Source organism: Amborella trichopoda, chromosome 12 (assembly GCF_054954075.1).
Source record: "Amborella trichopoda isolate Santa Cruz 75 chromosome 12, AtrichopodaSantaCruz75HAP2 v2.0, whole genome shotgun sequence".
Taxonomy (NCBI): Eukaryota; Viridiplantae; Streptophyta; class Magnoliopsida; order Amborellales; family Amborellaceae; genus Amborella; species Amborella trichopoda.
In genome coordinates this window covers 41,534,355-41,561,614 of record NC_142347.1, presented here as the reverse complement: position 1 = coordinate 41,561,614, position 27,260 = coordinate 41,534,355, and the positions used below count along the sequence as shown (strand labels likewise).

The following is a 27,260-nucleotide window of genomic DNA, read 5'->3' as shown; positions in this document are numbered from 1 at the left end:
CAATTTGAAGATATTCGAACATCAAAATGACTTCTTTTAAATTTAAAGATATTTGAACATAAAAAATAACCACTTCTAATAAAAGTTTTGAACTAAACTCTAAGCTCATTGTTGGCTTTATAAAAACTATTTTCTTTTATCTAAGATATAAAAGAACAAAAAAAAAAATCTTTGTAAGACACCCCTAAATCATGAGAATTTTACATAACTACCCTATTGTTTGGAGCCTTGTAGGTTTGTCGGTTTGTGAGCATTTCAATCCAACGCTCAGTTTTCGGATAAAGCACATTAGGGTTAGCAACTGGTGGCCCGTCCCTGGAATAAAGCCACATTAGGGTCAACAACAACGGGTGGCCGGTCTTCGAAAAACCTCTGAGTGCAGGCAGTCAGGGCTTGAGCCGGGTCCGGCTTGGGCCAGCACTGTAGGAACTAGTTTACTTAAGGGCGTCGCTAGCCCCGTCGTGGTCCGGCACTAAGGGGGACTCTTTAAAGAGAGGGCTAGCACTGCCCGCGGCCCGGTCAGTCCTGACCCGTGCAATTTACACATTTACGGGAAACAAAAATCCGAAATGACAAAACAGGAGGGGATTGGTCCCCTCCACTCATGGACTCAACCCCCATATGTTTCCCCAACAGACGCAGACTATTTTTCAATAAAATATTCGAATTAGACAATTCTTTTAGAGAGAGAAAGTGGAGCGAGCAACCCTAGCACCGACAATAAGAGGTCCAGATTCATCGAGAACGAGAACGCACAGAATCGACGGTTCAGAATACTCCATCCTTGGAACCAACGGACGAGATGACCCATCCATGGAGAGGAAGCATCTAAAAGTCAATCGCCTGGTTTCGAAGCTATCGACACGTATTCGCCATGAGAATATGAGAAAGAAGGTTAGAGAGAGAGAGAGAGAGAGAGAGAGGGGGGGGGGGAAGAGAAGGGGGCGTGGTTTGGTTTTGGTACACTTTTCTCTGTACACAACGGAAGAGTTGTTAGGGGGACCCTGAGATTAGAGGACGAAGCACACGTGTGGCAGATGTAATTCCTGTCAGATTCTAGTTTTTGGAGAGAGAAAGGGAAGATGGGAGTCACAGTGAGAGATAGAGGAAGATGGGTAGCTTGTTATGGATGAGAGAGAGATGGGTTCCTTATATCTTTGTTGATATGTTGTCTTGAGAGAGAAACCAAGAGGCAGAGTTACTGTTAGAGTGAGAGAAGGATAGTTCTGTTGAGGTGAGAGAAAGAGGAACCACTGAGTTTTCTTTCAGATAGGTCATGACACCAGCCCCCATGTCCCATTAACCGTTCCAGTTCGATTTTGTGAAACCTGGTTATGAGAGAAGCCCATTGATTTTGAGAGAGAAATAGGGCAAAGGGTGAGACTGTGTAGGCCAGTATAACCAAACTATTTTATGGAGAGAAAAAGAGAGATTTGCTTGCATGATGTCATGGCCTTCAAATTGCCTGTCGATTCTTCTGTGCTTGCTGCGGAGGAAACCCATTTTCTCTCTCTAAAGCCTCAGAGCCTTTGAAGCTTTCTCTCTCTAACAATTTGCGGTAAGAAAGGGGGTAGTGGGTTATGCTGACAGAAGAGAGTGAGCACACATGGCCAATTGTATAACCGTATGCCGCTGTCTGTGCGTGCTCACTCCTCTTCTTGTCAGCTTTATCATTTCCCGCTATTGCTTTGTGCCATGACCTCCTGCATTCTCCGTTCTCTCTCTAGATGAATCCTTTCTCTCTCTAAATGAATCCGGTCTCTTTTGGGTTTCCGAGATGCACCATCCGCACCCATTTTCATTCGTTCCAAGGCAAAAACAAGAGAGAGAAAGTAATAAACAAATGGCACCTCATTATGGCGTGGGGGCACGCGCTGGTCTCCCCTCCTGGCCCTATTCCTATCCTTCATTTCAGTCTTTTCAGGGTTTCTCTCTCTAGGAGGATATGCTTCTGGTACGACTTCGGACTAATGGAAAAATGGTGAGAACCTCGACAGTTTTGCATGAAATTTGGTATGTTTTCTCTCTAAGTCCCACTATCAGATTTCTCACTTCTTGCTCAGTGGAATTAGGTATTCCTACTCTCTTTCTCTATCTTGTATCCGGATTCTCGCTCTATCTTCTCCATGAGATTAGGTGTGTGCATACTCTCTCTCAATGAGATTCGGTATCGGTTTTCTCTCTCTTCTCAGTGTGATTAGGTATGCGTTTTCTCTCTCTTGTCATGGTATTAGGCTTGTGTGTTCTAATTTTCACAATGCTAGGTGTAATCTAACTCTCTTTAGGCTTTGTTTAACTCTACAAAACTTCCATGCAAAATCTGTTGTAGGTTTTTTAAGGTTAATGAATTTGAATGCAAATTCTGGTGTGGGTTTTTTAAGGTTAATAGATTTGAACCAGATGCATTGTATATATTCAGAATTGGGTTTTTTTTTTTGTGTTTTTGATGGGATAATAGGCATGGATCTTTTAGATGTGCTTACTTTAGGGGCATTTTAACGGTTCAGTGTGAGATTGCATTTGAGGAGTTAGTGGATCTGTAGATGTTCCTGCTTTCTAGAGAGAGAAAGAGAGAAAAAAGAAAGTTTAGATTGGGCTTTCAGACTGGAACACAGGAGACAGGTTAGTATGCAATCCTCTATATTTCTCTTTCTTCTTTTGGTGGGTTTTATTGGTTGTTTGTTGATTTTCTTTCTAGCCAACTCACTTTTTGGATGAAGTATCCAAATTACTTCTTGTTTTTGTGCAATAAGGACTCTCTCTCTCTCTCTCCCCCCACACACCCACCTCCATCTTGTGATCCTTACTGGTGATGATATTGTTTGGAGCTCTTCATTCAAAAAACCAGAGTTTTTCATTTGATATTATAGCTAGCAAACATCTAAAATAATTGAAGGAAAGAGAAGCACAAAGAAGATACACCTTAAATTATCAGAATCAGGAAGTTTAGACTTTAGAACTCATGTGATACTACCCTTTAATGTGTTCTAAAGCTACTATAATATCTGGTTTGACCAGCCAGGGTGGTGTGTGTGTCTCCTTTGTCCTCAAAAAGTTCGTCTAGAAATTACTTTTTCAAGGTTGAAGGTTCTCTGTAGAGAATTTTGTTTTTTTCTTGTGGGCACCTAGTGAACTATTACTCCATACTAGATCTTTTCTATTGTTTTGAATTTGCATTTTCCATGCTCCAATGCAGGTTGTTTTAATTAAAAGAGTGGATCATGGTTTGGCATTTCTGCAAACTATGGTGTCTCTCATATAGTTTTTTCTACATTGGATTAGGAGGTGGGATTCTTTTAACCATATGTTCTTTCCATTCACAATAATGGCATCTGGCATTATCTTCATGTATTGTTGTTTTATGGAGTGATATTTTCTATTTATGATTACTTATCCTCGTTATTTATAATTCTTGTAGTGGAGGCATTTGCTCTTCTTTTACTTCCTTTGATATTTGAAGTCATCTGATCGCCGAATTTCATGTGCTGAGTAGGTGATTGTTCATCTGACTTTACTTTAATCAACATTTTATGTTCAGGCTGCTTAATACATAAACCTATTCATCTTCTTTAAATAATTTCTTTGGTTGCCTGGAGTTTGTAGCCGATTGTTTGTTTTTGTGTCTTGCTGAATAGCCAAAAGTAACGGTGGCCATTATGCAATTTTTTGGAGAAATTGAGGCCTACAGGTTTTTGCTATCATAGTTTGTTTCCTTTTCCTTTTCAATAATGAATGTGTTAGTAAGTCCATGACACCTATGGGTTCGTAGTGCCTAACTTGAAGCATTTTGGGACAATAATGGCCATCTTATGACCCTTAGGCTTTGATGGATTTCTAAAGAAAATATCATATTTGTGAGATATTTTGTCAATATTGCTGTATCAGCTATTTGATTCTTGTTACATGCAGTTGTTTTCTGCTGCTATGTGGTCATGTAATTGAATTTTTGTATTCTTTTGCATCTGTTTTTTCTCTGTGGCTATCTAGAATGAACCGAATACATGGATACGGAAAGTTGCAAGGTTTTGGAGGCTGTACATCGTGGGAATGCTTGTTTCCTCTATGGAGTTGTATTGGTACCAAATTCTACATATGGGTAGGATCCTTTTGGTAATAACAGAACATGTTTTAGAAAATTGTATTGGTTTCACTCTAGAAAGAAATTGAGATGGCCTTTTCAGACTTTTAGTGATTTTCCACATGTATTTTTTCTTTATTTATTCCCTACAATATGATGCCATAGATATTTATATCTAATTTAGCTCCATTTGTGTTCATTGAGAACTTTCTTGTGACACAAGTTCATCAAATTGACATTTCAGTTTTCTGTTCATTCTTTAGTTATTGGTTGTGGCTCTATTTGAAATATATTTATCCCCAAAATGGGAATAAATGGATTTAGTCTGAATTGATATCAATCCATAATCTACCCGAATTCTCTCTATTTGGAAACAAGCAAAAAAAGAAAACAAAAATGATTGACCCAGCATCCCCTCTTGCAGCAAATGTGGAGGGCCAATCCTCCTATCATTCCTATCATCGGTAGAAGGATCTAAAACTTGGAGAATAGAAAGAATTTGCTCCAGGTAAATGCCCCTTGCTCCATTCACACACATGTGCATGTTTGGCTTAATGCGTTATAAAGTGGGACACATCAACATGTACAAAGTGAGGGGAAATAAAAGATAGCTTAGATAGATATCAGTGGGTTTTGGGTCATTTTACTTCTCTTTTTTTTTTTTAATTCCTTAAGCACTTTCCCTATATGATTAGCAGTTAGTTCGTTTTTTCTCTCACTTCAAAAAATAGTGGTTCTTTATTGAAAATTTATTATTTATTATAAGAAACTTGATGTGGTTCTTTTTTATTCGTTTGGTCCACTATGTGTTTACCTTGGTCGCAACAATTTATCATGCATGATAAATCTTCAGGAGGTTATGGTTGTTATTTTCACACTTCAAATTACATTAAAAGTAACTTACTTGCCGTAGAGCAGTTTTTGCTGACCCGAAAACTTGACCCGACTCGATAGGGACCCAAATCATGTTGACCCTTGACCCCAACTGGTTGATTAGACTGGGTCATTAGATAAATCCATAATTATGACCTTAAATAGTAAAACTGTTCTTAAATGTTTTATAAAATAATAAAATATTCATTAAATATCCAGGAATTTGAAATAATGCAACATTTGAAACATATTAATGATTACATTACCTTATATCAATATTTAACTAGTAAAAACTGTTGCGAAATGTTTTATAAAGTAATAAAATATTCATTAAATATTCAGGAATTTGAAATAGTGCAAAATGTCAAACATATTGATTATTACAATACTTTATATCAATATTTAACCTGCAATGAAAAATTCGTAGCAAACTTGATAATGTGAATTTCTACATCTAGTGTGTAACGATTAAAAAAACCTTGAGAATCAGTCTACAAAGGGCAACAATTTCAATCTCTTTGGTATTTAATTAAAAATACATATTAAGGACTGAAAAAATCCACACATCAGTCCATTACATGAAACATATTTCCCTTTTTTCTCAAAAAGCAATACTATAAAAATATGATTTTCTCGAATTAGTTTCTCCAAAACTGAATAAATAAAGAAATTTTGAGAAAAATAAATTGTCATTGCCTACCTTCCTCTTTTTGCTTTTTGGCTCCTCTTTCACCCAACCTCATGCCTTCTTTTCGATGTCTCGAAAATTGAAACAGGTCATCTCCCAAAACCTTCTAAAATCTCCCCCACGCCCCCCCCTCCTCCCAAAATAAAGACTGTGACTTTTTTTTTTGTCTTTGGTTCATTGTTAACAATGAGTTGGCAACTAATGATTGATGCCTCGAATGAAGGAAACGTTTGGAGGGACTCAAGGGACAAAGGCAGGTTTAGTTTAAGCATTTAGGATAAAGTTTCTAAATTTTTGAAATGTTCTCACTCATTGTCAAGCATGGAAAGCACAAGACCTTTTAGCCATTCAAGGTTGAATTTCCTAATGTCTTCATTGTTAAACATAGAAAGCATAAACGCTTCAGGCATTTGGTATTATATTTAGCAATTCCTGATCTTCAAATATGGAAAGCGCAAATCGAATAGTGTCACAAAAAGTGGTTGGACCCAGTAAAGACCTGGCTTGAATTTTCTTCGGGTTGAGATGACCCGATCCGTCTTTGAAGACCTGATTGGGTCTGCAAACTATGCTGTAGAGAAGTAATTTCTAATTTATCTTTTTCGTATTCTATTTGTGACCTATAGATATTAATTTTATCTTTGTCACGAGGGGTTTGGAGATTGAAGTCGTGGCTTCTAGCATGGCAATATATTTCATGTTGATTCGAGAACTAATTGGCATAGAGACTTGCTGTCCTCTACCTCAACATTATCTCATATGTTTGATTATGCCAAAAACTTATGGATATACCGATTCCTGAATTTTCTTTGCTGATTCTTTGAAATAGAAACCCTCTATAGTGGCTATGACAGAAAGCAACAACATTGACCTTAACCGCTTGGAAAATATAGCTAGCCCCCAATTGAGCGAGATGTGAGGAAGGGAATTTCTCTCGAAGGTTACTGATCAAAGACATCCGCAGATGCATGATGAATATGTAGCTTGCTTTTAGAGCCTAGCCAAGTTGGAGATCTACTGGTTGGGAGGTTGGGGATTCCACCTTGAGGTGCCCAAACCCCAAGCATCAAAACAGTTGCACGGTCTCCAATTCCACTTGGATGTTTTGAACTTCATTCCAGTGCATCTACATGGAATCTGGTTAGAACAAGTGGCGAAGTGATGCATCATAAGTAATGGTGATGATAATTGGAGATATGTTCTTGCCAATCCATATGGGTAGATCCTATCTTCCAAGTTGAACTCTAAGCTGTGGATTGCTTGCCCACAAATAGTGATCCAAATCTTAGCAATATAGTGGTTTGACTCACAGTTATTGATGGATGCTATTCATCAATATCAGTATTGTAAAGGCAATCCCGACAACATCTTTTGGGATTCTTTGAGTTAATAGATTGATGAATCCCTCATATATGGATAAGGGAACAATGCTGGAGAAACTTCAGCTAATACAAGAACCTCATGACTGCACCACCCTAGGCTGCCATGGGTAGTGGCATCTTATTTTGGCCATGAGTTTGCAACTACTCCTCTCTCATATCTTTTGTAATCATTAGTGGGGTAGGCTTTAATATCCATGTGATAACATGACGGGAATCTGGTGAGGTTTGTTGCTAAATCCATGCATTACCCATTAAAGTATTTATGCTTTTACCTTTGTCTGATTCTTTATTATGCAACCTTCCCCACCAAAAATTAAAACATGCAATAACTTGTACTGGAAGACTCCAGGATGGGGATGGTATGATGAAGCTTCGCTATGGTTTTCATTGAGCATTTATATCATAAAAATTTAATTTTGAACTAATTGTGATTATATCATGGATGGTATGGACTCGATTTTCCTAGTCAAAATTCCATAAACAACTCTTAGCCCCCAATATTATTTTAAATGCTTTAGCATATGTTCCAGCAAGTTGTCCATGTGTTCGACCTATACATAATCTAGTTGTAGTCTTTATGTGTAATTTTGTTTGCGTTTACACTAATAGACATGCTGACATTTGATTTAGTGGAAGTGCAATCTGAATTGCTATTGCAAACTATTTATACACAATTAAACTGTCTTTGCTTGATTGGATGCATCAATTCATTGGTAATGTTTGTCTTTCATATTTGTTAAGACTATACATGTGATTTATTTTATAGATATAGATTTTAATAATTTTTATATTTGAATAATTCATTGGTGTATATATTGTTGGGAGGAAGTCATTTGCAATTTTTGTAGCATTCACTGTTTCAAAAAGTGGACTGCCCAGCGCCTGGGCGGCCACCTTGGCGGATATCCCTGGGCGCCCGCCTGAACCAGCCTAGGCGGCCGCCCAGGGCCTGCACCCCACCTAGGGGTGGAAATGAAGCTCTGTGAGGGTATTTTTTGGTCATTTTTTAATACTAAAAGGGAAAAATTGTGGGTGGGTTTTTGGTTCATTTGAAACCTAAAACCCATTAGAGGCTATTTTAGAGAGAGAACTCAAAAGCAAATATTTTTTTACTTGGCCGCCCAGGTTCTGGGCTCCCGCATAGGCGTTGGGCGGCCTGGAACCCCCCGACCGCCTTGGTCCTGCCTAGCGCTTTTTGAAAGACTAGTAGCATTAGATATTCTATCAATCATAATCAACGTTTAGAAAGGCAGTGCCACTTCATTTTAGTTGCCCAACTCAATCTGTTATGTGGAATGTTGACTTTCAATATCCTGAATTTTTTGGTTTTGAATTGAAAATTTAGTGGTTCTCTTATCAACTCCAACTCTACTAACCAAATCGTCATTTTTCCCATGACATTCAACTTGGTTTTGAATTTTTGGACCCTGATTATTATTATCATGCTGCAAGCATTAAGTTGCATGGGACATGAATTCCAAAAAGGATATCAACAAAAGAAAAGAAAAAAATAAGGAAAGAAAAGGGAGGGAGGATCACTTTGAATTAACTTACTACTACTCTCTCATACCATGGGGATATGTAAGTGTAGACACAAAACATGGACTTGCTGAAATTTAGAATGGTAGAGCCAATGTTTTAAAAAGCAGACCGCCCAGCGCTTGGGCGGCCGCCTAGGCAGTCCAGAAGGCTTGAGCACATCTCCCAGGCCTAGGCAGCCTAATTAAGCGGGCGCCCAGATTAGACAGATATCCCTAGGCGTCCGTCTAGGTGTCAGGGAACCCGCCTAGGGCTTGCGACCCACCCAGGGGCAGAAATGGTCCTCGTTGAGGGTATTTTTGGTTTTTTTTTAATACTAAAGGTGCACAATTGTGGGTTTTAGGTTCATTTGAAACCTAAAACCCATTAGAACCTATTTTAGAGAGAGAAAAACCCAAAAGAAATAAATCTATTGCGCCGCCCAGGTTCTGGGTGCCCGCTTAGGCGCTGGGCGGCCTGGACCCCTGACCGCCTAGTGCTTTTTGAAACACTGGGTAAAGCTAGTGTTATAATTCTCGCTTGTTTAGATGGATGCTACCAAATTCTTCAACTTTGGTCTCTTCACCAAAATGCAGTTAAGATTAATCAAGTTTAGCCTTTATCTTTTTTTTTTTTTGCTCCTTGTTAGCAGAATGCTTCTTCAACCTTCTTAGCATTTTTGACAAAAACAATGCAAATATTTTTCGTTCTCTACTTTTTATAGAGATTTTTTTTTTAGGAAAAAGGGAGCCTTGTAGCTTGTCACTTAGCTAAAGGTTCGAACTCATTTGCTTCCTTTCAAAAAGTGAAAGCGGACTCAATAATTAGACTAACAATTGTGGTTAGTACTACCAGCAAAATTGTATGGAAAGTAGATGATAGATCTTGACATTGGAGCTCTATCCTATTGCACTGAGGTACAAGAAAACCAAAGAACATGCTTTTAAGAGAATGGGTAGATGATAGATCATTTTGTTTCCTCAAAATGAGTGTATATTTGTATATGGGATGACCTAACATGTGGATCACGAGATCTTGTTTTCTAGATGTTCGCCCCAGTATTGTCCCACTTATCTAGGCAGTGCCGTAAATATGGAACTTCCTTTTCCAATCCAGCGATTCTCAATGTAGTTCTTTATCTCCGGAAAGAAATAGTCCAGTGATTCTTGTTTTCCATCAAAATGATCTTTTAGGTTATGCATCAATACGAACGACTTAGAAACATCAATTTAAGTTCAAATAGGCATTACGCAGATGACTACAAATAGCTATTCTGGCTAACATCTGACCTCCCCATTTCATGAAGTATTGACCCGTTTAATTAAAAGAGAACCTGATATTTAGGAAATCATATCCTTTGCAACCCCATACCCGTCTTACTTTAATGGGTATATAGGGAAACATGTGTCGGCATATTCTTTTGTGATGATGTGCACATCGTGTTGTTGACCATCTCCGCACTTTTATTTGTTTTGATGTGATCCAAGTGGATTCAAGTTCCTGAGTCCTTGCAATTGATTTTGTATATTTTCCATATTCTCACTCCACTATTCTTATTCATCGCATCAAATAACTCTTGCCCAACTTCTATCTTGCCATCCATAAATGCATTGGGAGTGATCAACAGGTATTAATTTATAATGATTGTACACATTAAAATACCCTAAAAAGATGAACTGCTAGCTGACCCCATTACCAAGATCAATTAATATTTTTTATGTGCTTTTCTTTATGAGCAGGGATCCATCTAGAATGACCTTTTCCCAAGTGCTAAGAGTGGTGAAGTTGCATTGGTTTAAAGGTGTTAAGGTGATGCATTCAAAGGCAATGACCTTCTGAAGCATAGTGTGCTCTAGGTGGCTTTCCTTGGTAGTTTGATGGGTAACTTCCTTCCCTTTCTCTACATTCAGATTTTCCCTTTCCTGCTCTAATGTTTTTCCATTTGATAATTTCTTCATTTGATTGGCATTTTAGGAAACTAGAATTCCAGTTAGCGCTTGTATTATAATGGGGCCTGATTAACTAAAATTTTACTTTTACCTCCTTCCAAGAAATCATTGGCTGGCAAGTTTGGCATTTTTTAAAACAATTCCTAAGATGTAAAAGAGCTCTTCATAAAACTTTAGGATCAATTAAATTTTTTTAGATTTTGAAGCAACTCCATTTGAGTATTAATTATCGAGAGATTTAATTAATTTATAACCTTTAGTAAGAAAGAGAAATCATGGCTACCGAGAATATAAATTACCAAGATTCAATATATATATTATAGCGAGAACGAGAAGAGAGGGGGGGGGGGGAACAATAAGACCTTATACCCCTGTTACAAGGAGGCTCAATCAGCCTTGGCTGTCGGACGTGAAATCGTGGGGCTAGGGGTTCCCATTAACTAGCTCAAAAACTGAATAAGAAAATGTCACACTTTGTGGCCAAGTTGTTAGATTTATTATATAATGCATATGAGTGCTAATAACCTTGTGTATATGTGTGTGTGTGTGTGGATTTTTCTATTGTTAACACACTATAAAATCTTATATGTTACATTTTAAAAACGGTGTGAACTGTTAAATTATCACAGTTTCCCTTTTAGTTACTCAATGCTTCTAAAATGAGTAAGAGCTTTTTTGTTAATAGAAAGAGTATTGTCGATATTTTCATTAAAAGACAAGGGTAATTGTGGAGTGAAGTTTTAGGTGCTGTATTAAAATAAATGCCTTTGTCTTTCAGTGAATATTTCAAATATGCTATTTGTTGAGATGAAAAACATACCCTTTATCTTTTAGTGCAAATGTCAACATTACTCTTTCTAATGACAAAAATATTATTACTCATTCAATAGAAATGTCCTAAGGGGCAACTGAAGTAATTTTGGCAGTTTACAACCTTTTCTTTATGTAGTTTATAGGATTTCACTAGGTGTTAACATTAAAAAAAATAAAAGAATATATATATATATATATGTATATATATATATATATATATATATATATATATATATATATATATATATATATATATATATATATATATATATATATGAAGCATCTACAAAACACCTATAGGTGAAGTTCTACAGTATTTCATCTGCACCTCATCACAGTCCAAAGTTCATCACACGGTCACAGTTGTTTGGCAGTAGTTGAATTTTTATAATTATTGTACTAATCAGATTAATCTAAAATTTGGGGCGTGTGTACATATGACTAATTCGCAGCAAAATAAAATATTAATAAAATAATAGTCATAAAATAAAATAATGAAATTACCCCTAAAACTTTATAGGGGTATTTTACATAATTTTTATCATTCAAATTATTTGTTTTATATTTTATTCATGTGCATCTCACTAAGGCGCACACATCTACAAAATTTAAGATCATTATGATTTGTAAAAACAATATTAAAATTCAAACACTATCAGACATCTGTGACTGTGTGATAAACTTTGAATGGTGATAAAGCCGTAGGTGAAGTACTATAGAACTTCACCTATAGGCGTTTTGTAGTGTTTTCTATATATATATATATATATCAGAGGGGCGAGGTGGAGCAAGGGGAGGTGTGTGTGAGAGAGAGAGAGAGAGAGAGAGAGAGAGAGAGAGAGAGGAAACATATAAAATTAGCTAGCCATTCAATTGAATAATAGGCTTGGCAACATAGATTCAATTTGGGTAAATCAAAAGATTTGTAATTGTAGACACCCTATACCCAATAGAAGGGATTCCAAGATACTAAAGGCCCTGGTACTGTCGGGACGTTGAACTAGTTACCTCCCTAAACCATGTGGCTTTAGATCCACCTAGTACCTTAGAAACCAACCCGTATGCAGCTTTGATACCCATAACCCTGAAAACCAGCACCTGAAATCCCAAGCCCTATAGACCCTCCCCATATTTGCGTTTTAGGTCTAGAAGTAGAGGTTGTAAGCTTTCAAACAATTCAAGAATTACTCAAATACAATTCATAGTTTAGAAGTTATGGCCTGAGAGAGTTTGGTTGTGTTGGTAAACATTGAATACCACCAAATATCTGTATTAAGTGTTGGTAACATGTGCGCTCTAGAACATTGTTTTCAATAAATATTGAAACACATTGCACCTGTCAAAACGATTAAACTTCAGCGGAAGCACTATTAACACAATTTTGAAATAATTGCATACCGCAAGAGATCAATGTTAGAGGTACCAACCCGGGCGTTACTGGCTATAGCTCAGAAGATCAATGGTCCTGATTGAAAGAAAATTTTCTGGCAGTGTTGAAGGAGCAATTTCTTATACATAGGAACATTTGCCTTGAGTTTTAGGACCCTTAGGTGAAACTCTGCCGCACCTGACACTCCCCTTTGAACTCTTAGAGACCCTGAACTCATATCTTAACCCAAGTATCCTCAAGACCCTAATGTCAATGCTCTCTAAAAGCTAAACTCCTCCTAAGAACCTAGTCCATATTTAGCCATAATTCTATATCGCTTAGACCCAACACTAATGCAAACTATCCCACCCGGCCGATTCTAGAGAATTGGAAGAAGTCGATGCGCTAAATTCAATCTTTATCTGCAACCGAGTCCACAAGAGAGCTGTCCTCAGATCGATCTCTCTCGTAGACCGTAATTCGATGGATTGCCTTAAACTACCTCGGAGTGACCAATTAATTTCAAGGTCAAGGTCGGAAGGTCGGAGTGTCGTTTGCCTCAAAATCAGGCATAAACAATAATCTTTTATAAATCCTTTTAAGCTGAATTTTGGGTAGATTTTTTACAGAAAAAAATAGCAAAATATTATATTGAAGAATAAAATGAAAAAAATGCCTCTACTCTGTTGGTGAACTTGGGTAATCCAAATTAATTTATCTGGGTAATCTGGGCTTTATTGTAGCAGAGGCTGGGATGTACACTCCACCTTGCACCAAATTTCCATGAAGACCTTTGTGCTTCTTTCTTCCAAACTTGTAGGAGATCCAACCCAGGCTAATTCGTTAAAAAAATTTCTTATTCTTATTCTAGCCAAAGTTTTTACAATAGATTAAGGTCTCCTTTATTAAATGGGATTGGATGGAAGGGTGCCTAAAGGCGGTAGAGTTCAGACTAGGTCTATGGGGTAGGGTTGATAAGGTGAGGGTATAGAATTAAAGGCATTAGTGAAGGTTAAATGATGCAAAATTGCAAATCTCGTCAAGTCATTGGCTAGAAAAGTCTTTATTTTTTAATTTGAAGTACGGATGTTTCTTAAATTATATAACTTGTTAAGTTGGATATGTTGGAATAAAGTACTATAAAGTCAATGGTAGAATAAAGTGCTTTAAAGTCCCCATATAATAAAAAGTTTTAGTAGAATAATAGTATTTTGAGTTCCCATGAGTTAAAGAGATGATGATATAAAGTTCCTATACATGTGAAATTGGTTGCCTCAATGGGGACTTGCAAGTGGGTGTGCGTGTGTGTGTGTATATATATATATATATATATATATATATATATACTTAAAGTACTAAACATTTTTTGACACTCATTACCCATACTTCATTAAGTAGTAATATTTTTGTCTAGGGTATTTTATATAATTCAATAGGCGTAAAATTGAAATTCTTGATAGAAAGAACATTTATTGTCTGTAGTGGAGGATGACATCATCATGACATCACCCACATGGAGCAATAATTGCTTACTAACTACTAATAAAAAATATCTATCATACCCTTCCTAATTACAAAACGTACCCTTACTAAAAAAATTCTATATTACAAAACAAGGGTATATTATTGTCTCAAAAAGTTGAGTACATTAAGAGAATACTCATATATATGAGTACCCTAGCATAAACATCATCATCATCATTATCATCATCATAGCCTTGTCCCAATTGATTGGGGTCGGTTACGCGAATCCTGATCCGCCATTTTACTCTATTGAAGGCATACCCTCAGTAAGGCCATAAGTTCCCATATCTTTTCGGACTATTTCCAACCGCATGCTTTTCGGCCTACACCTTACCCTTCTTAGTCCTTCCAAACTAACTCGCACCTCCTAACAGGTGTTGTACTTAGTCAGCGCCACACATGGCCAGCTCACTTCAGTTACTCTCTCTCACCTTATCACCTATTGGTGCCACACCTAAATTCTCCCGAATGGATAAATTTCGAATTTTATCCCTTCTTGTCTTGTCACTCTTCCATCTAAACATCCTCATCTCCGCTGTACTCTTTTTTTGGGTATAATGTTTTTTGTCCGCCCAACATTCCGCCCCATAGAGCAAAGCTGGTCTCACAGTTATTTTATAGAACTTGCCCTTCAATTTCTTTGGTATGTGGCAATCACATAAAATTCCAGTTGTACATCTCCATTTCGCCTGCGCAGCTCTATGTTTTTTGATTATCGACCCAATGTATCGAAAGTGTGGTATGTTTTGTATTTCTTAGCCGTCAATCTTAAATACTTCATTGTCCTTGCTCCTATTATTACTAAACTTGCATTCTATATACTTTGTCTTAGTCTGGCTAATTTTAAAACCTTTGGAGTCTAGAGCATCCTTCCAAAGTTCTAATTTTGTATTGACTCCATTTCGGGTCTTATCGATTAAAAGTATGTCATTTGCAAACAACATGCACCAGGGTACCTCATCCGGTAGGTGCCTAGTTAAGTCGCCTATAACTAAGACAAAGAGGTATAGGCTCAATGCTGATCCTTGATGTAGTTCTATTGTCACTTAAAACTCAGTCCTCTCTCCACTTGTTGTTTGTACACTAGTTAGTGTTCCATCATACATATATCTCACCAGGTCAATGTAATGTCTATAGACTCTTTTGTTTTCTAGTACCAGCCAAATCAAATCTTGAGGCACTCTATTATAAGTTTTATATAAATCAATAAAGACCATGTGGAGGTCTTTTTTCGTTCACTTTAAACTTCTCAATCAGTTGCCTAAGTAGGAAAATAGCCTCAGTTGTCGACCTTTCTGGCATAAAACCAAATTGGTATTTAGATACACTCGTTTCATGTCTTAGCTGTTGCTCAATCACTCTCTCCCAGAGCTTCATAATAAGGCTTATGAGCTTGATCCCTCGATCATCGCACTATTCTGAATGTCTCATTTGTTCTTGTAAATAGGTACCAAAATACTTTGTCTTTATTCTTCTAGCATTTTCTTTGTTCTCAACACCTTGTTGAACAACTTCGTTAGCTAGTCAATGCCAATCTCCTCCATGCACTTCCAAACCTCTATTGGGATACCATCTAGTCCTAAAGCCTTTCGTTTTGTACCAACAGTTCTTTCTACCGTTATGCTCCCATTGTGTTCGTCATTTAATAATTTTTTAAAATAACCTCTCCCTTTTATTGACCTCGTCATCCTTCATCAAGACCATTTGATCATCATTCTTAATGCATGTAATATGGTATAGATTCCAATACTTTTTCTCTCTTATTTTTGCTAATTGGAAGATTTTATTTTCACCTTCTCTTGTTTCAGTTTATTATATAGAGTATCATATGCCTTAATTTTAGCTTTACTTACTATTTGTTTAACATTTTTCTTAGCATTTTTATATTCTTCTAAATTTTGATCGTTTCTATTATATAGTACCCTAACATGGATATATATATATATATATATATATATATATATATATATATATATATATATATATATATATATATATATATATATATATATATATATATATATATATATATATAGGAAAAAGCTGGTATTAATCTACTCGCTCATATGAACATATGTGGTCAACGACCCAGATTGAATCTGAGCCGATCTGACGATTGCAGATATCCGGTAGTATCTGAATTTTATTTCTTTTTCTACACATCCAAATCACTTGAAAGTTTAGGCGTGTGTTTATAAAAAATAGTTGAATCTTTGAAAAATACCAAAAAAATATTTTACATGAAATAAATTGACCAAAATAACCCTCGAAACTTTTCAAGGAGTATTTTTGTCATTTTTTTCTAGCGAATAATTTTTTTTTATATTTTTATTACGTGCGCCTTGATGAGGAGAACACATACCTAAAATTTCAAGTGATTTAAATTTATAGAAAAAACAATAAAAGTCAAGCACTATCGAACATCTGTGATCGTTAGATCGGCCCAGATTCAATCTTGGCTGTTGGGCTCATATGTTCATATGAACTAGTGGGCTAATCCCATATTTATATATATATATATATATATATATATATATATATATATATATATATATATATATATATATATTTCATGTCACAAAGTCATTATAATAGAATGAAACCATACTTTTAGAAAACCATATTTTGGGTATTTGTATGACCCAAAATTTTGTATACACACTCTCTTCATCTCAATAATCAATCCAAAAAAAAAACAAAATATGCACCCTATATATGGTCAAAATGAGTCCCCTCCAACAATGAATATAAACCATCCATTTGGTGAATTTCAAGATATAGGACTTTATGAGTTCAAAATAAATTATTTATTATTTAACATTGCTAATCTAATGACAACAAAGTTATCTAAATTTTTTTGAAAGGAAATAGATCGTTCTAAGGACTGTATCTTAACATCTCACCAAAATGGACGACCTACATTAACTTGGCTAAAAAAATTACTTTCTAGGTTGTGTTTTGAAATTTTTCTTTGTGTGATTGTTCATTAGAATTAAAGTAGAGTATATCTAAAAATTTGAGTCAAACAAATAGCCCTAACATAGTTTTTGAAGATTGTTTCATTATATTACTATATAATCGTTGCATGAAATCACTCCCATATATATATATATATATATATAAATGGTTATGTTAGGATGCTCACAGTATAAAGCATTTTATAATTATACTCAACAAATTTTGGACAGTTATATACCCCTGTTTTGTACATGGAGTATTTTTTCTAATGGTTTTTTTAGTCATTAAGAAGGGTATGATATCTTCCACATGGGGTGTGACATCGCCCACATGGAACATTAAATGCCATTAGAGTACTCTATATGGGTGACGTCACACCCCATGTGGATGATGTCACACCCCTCCTAATGACCAAAAATACCCTCAGTAAAAAAGTGCTTCAAGTACAAAACAAGATATATAAGTGTCCAAAATTTGTTGAGTACAATTATAAATTATTCTATAGAGAGTACCCTAACATAACCGATATATATATATATATATATATAGTGGTGTGATATAGGGCTGAAAGTCACTTCTTTCCTGTCCTTCACTGTGCTCTTGGCAGCTTTCCGCTTATCGATGAACCGAGATGGACGGGTTATTGTTGCTCAATTGGTCTCAGATCTCTCCTCTTTTCAGTGTTGGCTTTGCACCATTTGGTATCAAAGCCAAGGTGTGAGTTCCACGTTGATTTCCATGGCTGGTTGTTGTAGTAGATTTGGCCATATGTATGATGTTCATGATCTAGATTGGTGTTGGAGTTGTGGCTTTTGAGGGACTTATAAAACGGACGTGTATTGCTCTTGATTACAATAAAAAAAAAGAGCGACATGACTCTAGAATCTTGACGCATTGGGACACAGAGTTATGAAAACCCTTGGACAGTCATGTGGAGGATTGATATATATATATATATTTATGAGGTACCAAGAGGTTTCAGGGTTGCCCCTAGTCAGGGTCGGTTATTGTTATTATTATTGAGCTCAATTACACCTCATGATTGGGCCATGGTGAAGTGTTTTTTGCGTATGGTGATATGTGGTTGAAGGTTAACCCTGCATGGCAAGGTTAGGTCCAACTGAGGGCATTGGCCTAAATCTCTGACTCTTAAAATCTCCTCATATCATGTGCATAAATAGTTGCAAAGCATGAGAAATACGACTCTTCTAGGGATCCACTTAGAAGTGGTATGCACATTTGCCGTGAGAGTAATCCCCGTACCCACCTGAAATCCAATATTATTTGGGGATTCAGGGTCACTCATTGGTTTGACTTTGATAAGTTAGATCATGAGCATTTGCTTATACATTATGGATCATGAGTTTGTTGAATCATACCAAGAATGTGACTTTGAATTCTGGGTCTAGCTGAGAGGAGTACTCAGATTCCTAATTCAACTCTATATGATCCTAATTTACCTTGAAAATGTTTTTAAACATTGTGAAAATTATTTATTTTGATTGAAGATGATTAAAAGGATTTTTGGTGATTTTTCTGGATTTTTTTGAATTAGAAAAAGTGATATGTAAAATTACTTTTACAAAAGAACAATTTAGGATAGACCCCCAGTGACCCACACCGGACACCCAATGGCCAATGGGTACCCATGTGGTGCCTTGGGAGCCTCCACATCAGCCCCACATGGTGATGATGTCAAGATGATGTCATTCCCCATGGTGGCCATTTTGGTCATTACGTAATTTGTTATGATGCGGGGCATTTGGTAATATTGGATTTTGTGCTATTTTGAAAATTGAAAATTTAATTTTGGCACATGTTAAATTGGCAAGGAAAGTGGTTTGTGCATGTGTGAACCCTTCTAGAAGGGGCATAGTGTTTGAAATTAAAAATAGAAACCCTAAGGGTATGTGGTAATAGTGCACTTACCAACCTAACTTATGCGACATGATTTGATTAGCCGCGCGTGCTCTTATAAAATGGAGGGAAGTTTCAAATTTGATTTTTTTGTTGGAATTTTTGTAAATTAACTTAAGGGTATACCCTCCAACTTAAATTTAAGTTCAATTATATGAAAAGAACAAAGGTAATTTCATACAAGGTAAATTGGAGTGAATTATGGTTATTAAAAATGAAGGATATGGGTGTTACGCATCAAGATGGCATGATAGTGAATGGTAAGCTAAGATCATACCTCTTTTTATAGCCACGGATGTTGGACTTCAATGGTCAAGATTACATCACATATAAATCATCTCTACACTTAACACTATAAATACCCCATTAATCTATCGTTTTACACAATTGAAAGTTTCTTTCTCTCTCTAATAGGCACGCCCTTGTAGTTTTTATTCTCTCACTTCCATATTAAAGTGTCTAAAGAGAGAATAAGCCCAAAAAAGTGTGGGATGCCCTCATGTCTCATCACTCTCTCTTAAAAAACTATAGGATCCACCCTTCCTTTACTCGCTTTCTCTCCTCATGCTTTTGTGTTCTAGTGCGAGAATTGTTAGATTAAGAGAAGATACAGAGCTCAAGAACAGTCTAGAGAGAGAAACTATCTTGATCAATTCTCATTAACAAATAACGAAACCCTAAAATGGTTTATATACAAATACATATTTAGTGTAGACCACATTATCCCTACACAAATATACAATGAAAATAAAGGACAGCTGAAAATTATACATCTTATTTTTGTATACACATTATTGCCCCTCTTCAAGCTGATACGGACATGAGGAAAGCATTAGCTTGTTCACTAGAAAATCATTGTGGCTCCGAGTAACAAATTTGGTGAAAATATAAGTCATTTGCACAGTAGAAGAAACATAAGGGAGAGATAATGTACCATCAAGATAGCGATCACGAAAATAATGACAATCTATGTTAATATGCTTTGTTCACTCATAAAAAACTGGATTAGATGCAATCTTAATTGCACATTGGTTTTCTGCATATAAACATGTGGGATTTGAAATAGAGATATAAAACTCATTGAGAAGAGCACAAACCCAAACAATCTCACTAGCAACAGAGTATATAGCATGATACTCAGCTTCAGTGCTTAACTTGCAAACAAGTGTCATGTTTTGTGCTCTTCCATGATATTAATGATGATCTAAGAAACACACAATATCCTGTAGTAGAACGGCAAGTGTCTGGATCACCTGCCCGATCTGCATCTGCATATGAACTAAGATCTAAAGAGGATGTAGAGTCAAAGAATAATCTACGATTGGAAGTACCTCGCACATAGTGTAAAATTTGACGAACTGCTAATAGATGTAGTCATCGAGGATCTGAAACATATTGGCTCCCAACATGGACAACATATGCAATATCTGGGCGAGTTATAATAAGATAGATGAGGGAGCTGACAAGTTTGCATACATCGTAGGCTCAAGAAGAGGTTCTCAAGGCCAAGAAAATAAGATACTTCCCCAAGATCTTTCATTTGAAATTCTTCTTGCAATCGTAGCTTCACATCCTTGATGGTAGTGCAATCATTGCTAGAGATAAGACTATCATCAATATATAATAAAATAATGCAAATTCCATGCATTGTGGGACGAATAAACATGGAGTCATCATGTTTACTTTGAGTGAAGCCATGTGAACGAATGACAGCCCGAAAACGCTCAAACCACACATGGGGAGATTTTATGAGACAGTAAAGTGCTTTACGAAGTCGACAAACTAATAACTTATCTTGATAAATAAACCCAGGTGGTTGACGCATGTAAACTTCCTCTTGAAGTTCGCTATTATGGAATGCATTGTTGACATCCATCTGCCATATATCCACTAACGAATAAAAGCGAGTGCAATAAAAGTACGAATAGCTGTCATCTTAGCAACTGGAGCAAAAGTTTCTTCATAATCGACACCATGCTCCTGAACATAACCCTGAGAAATTAATCGGGCCTTGTGCCGATCAAGAGTGCCATCAGCTCGATACTTGACTCAATAAACTCATTTACTACCAATGGCATGCTTTTCTATGGGCAATGGGATAAAATCCCAAATGTGATTTGCCTCTAAAACTGCAATTTCCCCATTCATAGCTATACGCCAACATTGGAGGTTAGATGCCTAAGAATAAGAATATGGCTCATGAAACAATGGATGAGGAGAGAAAGCGAGTAAAGGAAGGTGTGAAGATCTAGTGAGAGAGTAGCATGCCCCTCCTTGTTTTCTTCTTCCTTTTATTCATGAGAGAAACATCTTAGTGAGAGAAAATAAAAGAGATGTGAAGATCTAGTGAGAGAAACCTTCATTGAAGCACCATAGAGCTTGATCTCAAGTTTAGAGAAAACCCTAGCTCCATTGATGTTTAATTTCTTGAAGAGATTTTTCCTGCAAATTTTGACCTAAATTAGCCAATTGATTCGCTCTCTAGTTGCGTATTTTCTTGAGAGTTTGAAAGGAAAATTTATGTCATAATTTTCATGCTCATGATATTGAATTTCTCACTAAATTGAGAGTGATTTGTACTTCATTTTGCCCCATTCTTTTCCCACGGTTTTTAATTGGCTCAATTTTTGATTTAGGAAGTGTGCCAGATTCGTGTACAGATTTTTTAGGAACTTTGCAATTTTGTGCATGGAGTTTTTGAGCTATCAAAACATATAATCTTGGGTTTGGGATATGTTGTTCTTTTGTGGACTTATGTCTAGTTTCATATAAAAATATGACTATTTTATCATAAAATACCTCATATTTTTAAAGATATGGCTATTCTATCAGAGTTATATCAACTTGTAATTTTGTTACACAATACTAAAATTAAACCTCTGAGTTACAAGTTGTTTGTGTCCTTTCGGTTAGGAATTTGTATTGAACCCTAAACATTATTTGCCCCATTTTTAGTCTACTTTAAGTAGGAAAAAATCATATGAGTAAATGTTGGGTAGTCCTTAAGTTATGAACCTAGGATTAAATGGTGCTCAACCTAGAAAATCAGAAAACTGAGGAAGTGACATCCTAAGTGTAAGTGGATAAGGGTATCATAGAATCTAGTACAATCTAACTATGGAGCATTAGTCGTTAGTCGTCATGAGACTCCACTGTATCACGTGTACAAATTTTGATACCCGAGATCCAAGTCTTGGTTAAAATCCGAGTTACATCCGGAAAGTGTTCGATGATGTTCTCAACAAGGCCAAAGACACATAAAGATGGATTGGAGCATGAGCACAATTATGAATTAGGAAAGACAAAATGAAAGAAAATCATGGACCAAGAGCAAAAGCTCTGCACTCCACAAGATGGTCGCTAAAAAACGGCAACGTACAATTTCTGACCTTACTATGCATGATTTTACTATTTTCAGGATTCATTCTTTTACTATAAACAAACTTGACTCAATGTTTTCTTATGGTTAATGCTTGGTTGATTATCTTGACCTTATGTATGGTGATTTTTACTTGGAAAGGAAGGACTAGTGACATAAGCTATAAATTTGAAAAGGCCAATGCGCCCATAATGTGATATTTAAGAACTTGTGTACTCTCTTTGTATGAGAAGATGACACAAGGGATGGGTGTCTTGATTCAAGATCTGTTATTCATGTACTAAAGCATTGAATATGCGCAATTCAAGTAAATAGCAAATGTACTAACCATGTGAATTATGTGTGGAATGTGGAATGGTTCTTTTATATGGGCTATTTCTGACATGAGAGCTTATGAGATGGATTCCAAATGTATTGTTTGTGTCATGCAATTGATAGTCCTTATGGTGATTTGTGCTTCATCTTATTCTTTTTTGCTTTATAGGATGCCAAGATAATGAAGTCAAGGGTTTGTGTTCTATCATTGTGGAGAGTTTGTGATGCTAAGGTCCCGACACATTGCATAGGTATTTGTTAGATTTTTTGAGGATTGTGGTGATTTATGGCATATAAGGCTCATGGGTTATAGAAAGGTTTTATGCACGAGAAAGAATTTTTCCATAAACGTTGCATGGTTTTACCATTTGGAAAGGTGGCAACATTTATACGAAATGGATTTGAAATAATTGAGACCAATGGTGGAAAGATCAGTGTTTTGAAAATTTTATTTTTATAAACAAAACTCTCTTAATCTCAAGTGTATGAGCACAAGAAAATATGAGAAATCAAAGGAAAAGGATCGAGCCCTATTGAGTTTATTTTTCCCATTGTGTTGTTTTTCAACAAGGGCAATGACTAAGATATACTCCACATCATTGTTATCATGGATAGACCCTCGAAGGGGCTTCTTTGGCATTATGCCATGACTATGTGAGTCATAAGTTAGTGCAGTTGAGGGAAAACTAAAACAATTTTCTTTAAGTTATTTAAAGTGTTTTAAAAGATGGATTAAAAGAGTTTGTATTTCAAAAATCATTTTCCTAAGACTTTTGGATAAACAACCTTGTTAATTTGAGTGGGAGTATTTATGATGAGTCAAATGGTGAAACTATTTTGAAGAGGGAAAACTTGGTCTCGAATTTGGAAACATTTATCTCAACCCATTTCACATGAGTTTTTAGAAGAGGGCATTATATGAGAATGTTTTCTGATAGAGACAAATAGAGTTTTTGGCATCTTGTTTCGAATTGATCTTTCCATGAAACCCTTGAGCCATTTTCTTCGCTTCACTATAAGTATTTGTTCCTTTAATATTGTGCGACATTGAAAGACATGAGTCACTTGAAAAAGCTGCCACTTGTGAAAATTGTTGGGCATTTCTATGTTAGACTCTTCATTTTCAATGGATGATTATATGGGACCGATGCATAGAATCCTCCAAAATATTCGTTTCTCATGCCCTTATGGACTTTTTCTTGTTTATTTTAACATAGGCGATCCACTAGGTAGCCTTTATTGGTCTCTGAAAATGGAGCTTGTACACCCCTCAGTGGAGGCATTTATGAATTATTTGGGAATTTTTAAATTAGCGTGCAAGGCATTATATAGGTGCATATTTATGTGTAGATCATGATATAGCCATGTGATATGAGAACTCCTCATATCGTGGGCAAGTCACAATTGTAGTGACAATCTATGGGACATATCTTTGGTGGGCAAATGATATAATTGGTTACTTTAAATCAAACTGTCAATAATGACATATAAAAAACCTGATTGTCTAAGATGTTCCAAAAAATGTACTTGGTTGGCCGGTTTCCTATAGGTTTGTATCGGGTGAACCTCTTTGATTATGGAGCTAGGACTGATATAATCGGTCCATAATGACATCTACTACCCATGGAAACCGAGTATGTTTTTCATGAGAAATTCAAGGAATTGAATTATGAGAAAAAATGTATGGTCCTAAGAACCAATGCCCCATAGGTGAAAATCCAAGCATAAATCCCACACTTAGTCTTAAATGGACAAGGTCTTGTTTTAGTACCGGTCCATGACTAAGGGAGGTTTGAGAACAATACTTGAGAAAGAGAATATGAGAATGGGCATTTGCATATGCATTTGTGTGAACATTTATAAGAGTACAAGCATGTGATGCTTGGACACTGGGCATGAGCATGATATCATGAGCATATGTATTCTTATATGAGAATTTTTGGGTTTGTGAAGATAAACATGATTGCTCATATAGACATGTGCATGTGTATGAAAGTTTGCTTAAGAAAAGATAGAGAGGCATGAGAATATGTGAGATTGAGACCAAAAAGGAATGATGGATATGTGCATCATATAGATTTGAGGAGAATGTGACTTTCATGATGAGGCATTACATGTGCATGGTTATCATACAAAGCATTGGCATGAGTATGATGTGGAAAGATGATATACGAACTCTTCATGGTTTGTTTTATGTGATGAATATGGCACAACGTGGATCTTATGTGATATGCTAATATATGATGGGCATGGTCGTTATGAATCGTTATGATTGTTGGACCAGTATGGCCATTGTGGATCCTTATGGTTCGATTGAATCGCCATGATTGTTATTGCACAATATGGATCGATTTGCATTATGATGCTTCATGTGATTATGGCGGCCACAAAAGGCCAAGTGGGAGATTGTTGGAGTTATGGTCTTTCAAGACCTTGTAACATTGACATGCTTAGCTCTTGATCACAGCGGGAGTGAAAAGAGTGACGTGACTCTAGGATTTTGGCACACTGGGACCAAGATTTATGGAAGCCCTGGGACAGTCATGTGGAGGATTAGTGTATATATGAGAGGCACCGAGAGGTTTCAGGGTTGTCTCTAGTTAGGGTCGGTTATTGTTATTGTTATTGAGCTAGATTGGACTTCATGACTGGATGAATGCACTAGGGCGATGTGATTTTATGTGTACGATGATGAGCTTGATGATTAGCCCTGTATGGGAAGGTTAGGGCCAACAGAGGGCAGTGGCCTAAATCCCTGACTCTTAGAACCTTCTTATAGTATGTGCCTAAACAATCGCATAACATGGGAAAGACGACTCTTTCAAGGATCCACTGAGAAGAGGTATGCACATGTGTGAAGAGAGTAAGCCTCGCACCTTGTGTATTCATGTCTTCTTGGAGGTGCACCTAAAATCCGCCAGCACTTGGGATTTTAAGGTCATTCATTGGTTTGACTTTGGTAGGCTATATCATGAACCCTGATTGTGCACAATGGCAAACCAAGAAGGCGGCATTGGATTCTGGGTCCAGCCAAGTGGAGTACTCTGATTCCTAATTCAACTCCATATGATCCTAATTTCCCTTGAAAATGTTTTTGAACATTGTGAAAATGGTTTATTTTGAAGGAAAATATTTAAAAAGTTTTTGAAGAATTTTCAAAGATTTTTTCTAAATTTTTTCAAACAGGAAAAATTATTTTTCAAAATTACTTTTACAAAAGGATGATTAAGGACAAGTCCTCGGGGAGCCACACGAGGATACCAAAATAGCCAATGGGAGTCCTTGTGGGGCCATAGGGGAATCCATACTGCACATCAAGATAACACGATGGTGGATGGTGGGCTAGGTTCAAGCCTCTCTTTTCAGCCATGGATATTGAACTTCAATGGCTAAGATTACAGCACATCTAAAGGATCTCTACAATCATTGCTATAAATACCTACTCAATCATTTACATACAATTTAAAGTTTCTTTCTCTCTCTCTAAGGGGCATGCCCCTCATTTTTTATTTTCTCTCTTCACTTCCATATTAGAGTTTCGAGAGAGAGAGAGAGAGAGAGAGAGAGAATAGGCCTCAAAACATGTGGGATGCCCTCATCTGTCATGATTCTCTCTCTCTCTTCATAAACTATACGGTATGCCCTTCCTTTACTTTCTTTCCTCATCTCTTTGTGTTCTGGTGAGAGAATCTCTCCTTTTGAGAGTAACACACCCCTCTTTGTTTTCTTCTTCCTTTTATTCATGAGAGAAACATCTTAGTGAGAAAAAATAAGAGAGATGTGAAGATCTAGTGAGAGAAACCTCCATTGAAGCACCATGAGCTTGATCTCAAGTCTAGTTAAAACCCTAGCTCCATGGATGTTTAATTTCTTGAAGAGATCATCCTTAAGCCTTTTCTTGAAGACTCTTGATGTCTGGAAATCCACAATTACAACAAGATATGATGATTAGAAAAAGTTGGGATTAGCCCACTAGCTCATCTGAGCATATGAGCCCAACGGCCCAGATTGAATCTGGGCCGATCTGAGGGTCATGGATGTTCGGTTGTATTTGAATTTTAATTTTTTCTACAAATCCAAATCACTTGAAATGTTAGGATTGTGTTCATAAAAAATAGTTGAATCTTCGAAACATATCAAAAAAATATTTTACATGAAATAAATTGACTAAAACACCCCCGAAACGTTTCAGGGTATTTTGGTCATTTTGTTTTTCACGAATAATTCTTTTTTATATTTTTATTAGGTGCACCTTGATGAGAAGAATACACGCTTAAAATTTCAAGTGATTTGGATTTGTAGAAAAAAACTAAAATTCAGACACGAAATGAGGTCTTGACTGTCAGATCGGCCCAGATTCTATCTGGGCCGTTGGGCTCATATGTTCATATGAGCTAGTGGGCTAATCCCAGCTTTTTCCATGATTATTTAATTTCCTATGCAGTGTTTTGAAACATGACTCAGCCAAGGTACACAGGCTCTAGCCGCGGCGAGTTT

At 36.4% G+C, this 27,260-nt stretch overlaps 1 long non-coding RNA gene across 23 annotated transcripts in view; it reads left to right on the top strand.

Moving 5' to 3' along the window:
- The first annotated feature begins 259 nt into the window (after positions 1 to 259).
- LOC110008366 (uncharacterized) overlaps positions 260 to 27,260 on the top strand; it is a 102,954-nt gene continuing 75,953 nt past the window's right edge. For 3 of the 23 annotated variants that reach the window (XR_016045869.1, XR_016045867.1, XR_016045870.1), the window contains exons 1-7: positions 260 to 3,285; positions 3,419 to 3,489; positions 3,636 to 3,688; positions 3,988 to 4,096; positions 4,503 to 4,586; positions 10,279 to 10,420; positions 22,933 to 23,014. This is a non-coding gene — a long non-coding RNA (uncharacterized LOC110008366). Of the gene's footprint in view, positions 3,286 to 3,418; positions 3,494 to 3,635; positions 3,689 to 3,987; positions 4,097 to 4,502; positions 4,587 to 10,278; positions 10,421 to 17,759; positions 18,139 to 22,932; positions 23,015 to 27,260 lie in introns of those variants that run through there. The other 20 variants (XR_016045885.1, XR_016045884.1, XR_016045866.1 and 17 more) reach the window with 20 other exon arrangements.